Raw genomic sequence first — 5,276 nt, 5'->3', positions numbered from 1 at the left:
GGTTATATGCGGTTGCGGGGATGGGCGGGTCAAAATTATAAAATTCATAATTTTGTGCGGTGCGGGTGCGGGTTAGGACTGAAATAACTTTAGAAATCAGACGCTACCCCATGTGATTACTTTTAGCAATTTGAAGTTCGCAATTTTATTTAGCAATTTGAAGTTCGCAGTTTTATTTTACTTTTGTAAGGTGTTGGAAAGGAGGTTAAAGAAATAGTAATTGTCTTTTTTTGTTTAGAATTCTTATTTTAATTCAATAACCTGCTCAACCCTGTGAACTGGTTAGGAACTTGTAAACGGGATTGCTTTTAACAATTTGATGTTAGCGATTTTATTTGTAAGCTGTCAGAGTGATGATCCTAATCCTATGCGAATATATGAATAGTGTTGGAATTGAGGTAACAGGTTTAAGTTTTTAGTTTTTAGTTTTGGGGCTTCATGTCTTATGCAGGGGCTTTTACCATACTCGTAGAGATTACCGATCAAAGGAAATTTGCTTCATGAATTGCATACGCTAATTGGAGTTATAAGTTACTTAAAAATAAGCGCGGGGCGGGTATACATTGGTATGGGTGTTGGAAGGGTTTATACGAGTTAAAAGGTTATGCAGGGTGGGGTGGGTTTTAATATCGGGTTAAGACCGATATTAAAAGAAATGGGGAGGCTTTTCGTGACAATTTTGATCGTTTGATTGCTGTCAATCCTTGATAGGAAGTGTGTGGCTGTGTGCTTTCCCATGGTTCCATTTGTTGATGGTTTTGGATTTTTGATTACCTTCTAATAATAAAGTATTTCTGGTCGGTGTCCGTTGGGAGGGTGGAGTGGGGTTGGGGGTTGGCGCTGGTGGCAGGGTTTTCTTGGAGTCCATGAAAGCACGTACTTTTGTATCATTTTGTGGTTGGTCTATGACTGGTGCGAGAAATTAGTTGGTGCCAGCTCCTTTGGAGCTCCCCTCCCCCATTCCGGAGTGAGCGTTTTCTGAATAACCTTCCTCTTATGGCTATCTTGAAAAAATCCATTTGTTTATTTTATTCATTCAGGGCTTGTTGGTGTTCTTGAAATTTACAGAGCCAATTTTATATGCTCATGGTTGAAAGTTTGTGCAACGTGCTCATTCCATTACTAGTTCATAAAGTTTGCGCGACATGCTCATTCCATTACTAGTTCCCAAAATGACTTAACGAGTGGATTTGTGGTTGAGCCTGGGGTCCGAAACTTAAGATGGATGGAATACATAAAACGGGCAGTTCAGTGCACTAAAGCTTCATTATGTGCGGTGTCTGGCAAAGGGCCAGACCACAAGGGTCAGCTTTACCCAGTATTTCTATAAAAGGTTATTTTCACGACATATATATATATATATTTCTTTTTTTTATATTTTTTTTTTATTTTTTTTAAATTTTTTTTGTGGTGGTGGTGGGGTGTGCGGGGTGCGGGGTGGGGTCCAAGGATTATTGTTGTAACTAAAGCATCACCCAGCAATAATTCCAAGAAAGAACCGTTAATTATTTCTTACTGAAATAGTCGAACAGTTGTCAGAATACATAAACCCACTTTGACTAATGAAATGAAACATTTAGTTTGCGTAATATAAGAATGTCCTTCTAAACCACGTCCTTTAGTTCAATGAATACAACAACAACAAACCCAGTATATTCCCACCTAGTGGGGTCTGGTGGGGTCTGGAGAGGGTAGAGTATATGCAGTCTATACGTAGAGAGGCTGTTTTCGATAGACCTTCGGCTCAAGACAGTCCAATGAATACACACAACTAATTTCTATGGGTTAATGTCTGGACAAAATATCCAAAATAGTGCTCCTATCCATTTTTCCCAGCCTATTTCTGTAAATCTAAAATTTAAAGTAACTTAAATTAGTGATGAATTTAGGATTGGGTACAGTAATTAGAAATAGGCGTGATTTATTCACACATATTCTCGTACACAAGCCGAGCCAAAAGCAATGAATTTAGTTGAATATGTAGCAACAAGGTAACTGTAGATCTCATCTCTATATATTTCCTATTGAGTACTTCAAAAAAACTAACCAACTTTGTGAATAAATACCAAAATTGATGCCTGATTTCTGTTTGAAGGTCTACAGCACGGTTACTGAATCTTATTCATGACGAACTTAAGAGAAGACTTGGCGGCCGTGGAGACAGCAGTGGAATGCCAAAAAACTGTGATCCTATCAGTGCTGTGCTTTCAGAATGTGGACTACAGGGCTCATTTTTTTTTTTCCGCTTGCTCTCTTTTCCTACTCGCTGATTTAAGGTAAAACCCGATACTAGACGATGTGCTAATTATGTGGATGCTTGGTTTGTTTATGCAACTCCCATATCAAGTGCTGTTATTTGTTTTGGTCCTGCATGGCTTGAAGACATGTCCGTGGCTCAGAAAATCCCTTTACTGTTCTTTTAATGACTCATTACCTTGAGGATGAAAAGAACTTTTTTCTCTTTGTTGTTTTATAACATGATTGTGTGATTGGTGAATGATCAGAAGCTTATTAATTGTCTTGGACTAGTTAGCTAATTTGAATTGAGAGAAACCTTATTCACATTGCTATAATTTAACCACATCGTTTTAATCTTGTGTTTTTTGTTTTGGAACCCGCAGGGCAACCCACCAAACTTTGCCCTTTGGGTGAGCACTACGTGGTCAGCACTTTGTGGCAACCTTCTCATTATGCAATAGCTTACAAACCACACAGGAAATATAAACCGCACTAGGCAAGTCCCATGCGACGAGCTCAAAGCTGAGCAGAAAATGGAGGCTGGATTCGATCCGTGTGGGCGATCCACCTTGATCTCAATCACTCAACCATGCCTTGATTTGAAGAGCAAAAGATTTCATCACAAACATGTTCAGTTACTAGACAGCAGTTGGCAACTGTGATTGATTTGAAGAGCAAAAGATTTCATCACAAACATGTTCAGTTACTAGACAGCAGTTGGCAACTGTGAAAAAAGTGCATCTTCCGTTACCGGGATTGATAGCTTTTGGCTGCGACAATATATTCTTAAGGCATCAACATGTTGAGTAAGCAGAGATGACCGTACTATAGTTCCTTATTCAGGTAGCAGCATATATAATGTTATTTGACTTCTTGGTTTCAAGTGTTAATGGAGGACCATATATATTGTGGATCTACTGTTTTGGTTTAGCTTTTAGAATAATTAGTTTTGCAAATGTTCCCTGGAAAACATCTTCTAACATAATTTTCAATGTATGAATCCTCTCTGGTGGTGTATGTTGGATAGTTCTTCCTCATAGACTTCTCTTGTTTTTTTCTTTTAAATGTTGATCACATTTGTTGAATTTGTTAATTCTATCGAGTTAATTTCTCAGATGATCATTCAATTGATAGTTGTTATCTTAGAAAGTCACTTTCGTTGTTGAGGAAAATTGAAGTCGAGAAGAAAGTTGACTTTTTGAGATAATAAACTAATCTCTTAGTTGAGTGATCATAACCCTAATTTTATCGGACCTTGGCATTGGGGATTTCACCAGCTACAATTGCATTCGACCAGCAAGTCCCCAGGCTAGTTTCATACTTGTAATGCCAAAGGTATCTCAATTTTACTTCCTAATTTTATTAAGTTGGATGAAACTACATCCATAGATATAAAACTAACCTATTGTGACACTTATTTGTTGATGTTTGTTCTTAATTTTGATCACTTGCATCCATTTTACGGTTTCACTGATTTTGCAAAGCTCAATTCAGTATATAATATTATATTAATATATTAGGAATACTTAAAGTAACACCTTGGCGGAGATGATTTAATACTATTGGTGGTTTAAAGACAAAATTCAATAAAAAGCTTAATGTCTTTCCTCAAGGAATAAAGAACTTTTTGTATACCAACATGGGTTGTGGTGCAGTGGCTGGGGCTGCTTCACCCTTAATCAGAGGTCAAGGGTTCGACCCTGAGTATAGAGAAAAATTTGTTGGGGGTTCTGCAACGCGTGATCTGACAATCTGTTGGGAGCGCTGCCATCTTAATGGACCCTGCAACGCGCGACACCGGACACCGGATGATAAATGCAATAAAAGAAAAAAAGAACTTTTGTATATATATTTTATTTGACGTCTGTTGTTATATTTTTTTTTGAGTTTGGAAGTTATATTTTTTTTTGAGTTTGAAAGTTATATAAATCATTGCTTTATAAGACTTCTAATAGTTCCTGTTCAATTGATTGTTATGACTAAATTCATTCAATCTTTTTTAACACATTATTGATCTTAAATAAAATTTTATCAATTTTAAATTAGAAAAACTTTTTTTCGTTAACACAACTATTAAAGGAGTTGTTCACATTATTTTATAAACAATATAAGTATTTGAGAAGAATCAGTTTATTTGATTTGTTTCTATTAGAAGATTATCGTCTATTAGTATTTTTCTTAGCTCTTTTAATTTATTATCTATATTTATAATATATCTATATCTATATCTATCTATATTTATATTTATACTATATTAAAAGTATGAAGGACCTTAGAAATGTTGTTTGAACTTTTTGCCCTTTATTAAAAAAATCTTCTTTAGACACGTTCGTCTTTTTACTATATTTTTTCTAATTTTTAAAAGCTGAAAATTCATTAAAATTTAATTATTAAACCTTTTCTTATTTAAATTGTGTACCTAAAATATTGGACTAAATTTTTGCCTTAAATAAATCGTTAATTCATTCAATTTTTTTTGTTATTTGAACTATATTAAAAGTCTTAACATTTAAGATTTTTAAATCAGTTACAATTTTACTAACTTATAACAATCTTATTTTTAATTGTTTTATTAATTTGGTAAAAAGACAGAAAAAAAAAAAATCGTGCAGTGACTCATATTAGATTTAGGAGTTAAATTTGTATTTATCTTATACAATTTTTCTTATAAAATTTGCTATTTGGAGCAATAAACATACGTTTTATTAATTTAGTAAAATAATAATAATAATAATAATAATAATCTATATCTATATCTATAATTTATAATTTATAATCTATATAATCTATAATTTATAATCTATATCTATATCTATAATATATTAAAAGTGTGAAAGGCCTTAGACATATCGTTTAAACTTTTTGCTCTTCATTAAAAGTCTTTATTTTCTTACAAAATCATCTTTTTACTATTTTTTCCTAATATTAAAAGTTGAAAATTAATTAAATATATTTTTGGTAAAACCTTTCTTTATTAGAAGTCATCAGAATTAATGATAAGTAATATTTTTTCATTAGTTTAAGAATTTCAAATCAAC

At 33.6% G+C, this 5,276-nt stretch overlaps 1 long non-coding RNA gene across 1 annotated transcript; it reads left to right on the top strand.

Moving 5' to 3' along the window:
* The first annotated feature begins 6 nt into the window (after window positions 1-6).
* Window positions 7-3,275, top strand: LOC124899724. Its single transcript, XR_007057217.1, has 2 exons — window positions 7-2,276; window positions 2,622-3,275. It is a non-coding gene; the product is annotated as an uncharacterized LOC124899724 (long non-coding RNA).
* The last annotated feature ends 2,001 nt before the right edge of the window (window positions 3,276-5,276 follow it).

Source organism: Capsicum annuum, chromosome 6, assembly GCF_002878395.1.
Source record: "Capsicum annuum cultivar UCD-10X-F1 chromosome 6, UCD10Xv1.1, whole genome shotgun sequence".
NCBI lineage: Eukaryota > Viridiplantae > Streptophyta > Magnoliopsida > Solanales > Solanaceae > Capsicum > Capsicum annuum.
The sequence above is the reverse complement of the archived record's forward strand: the minus strand, read 5'-3'. Positions and strand labels throughout refer to the sequence as shown.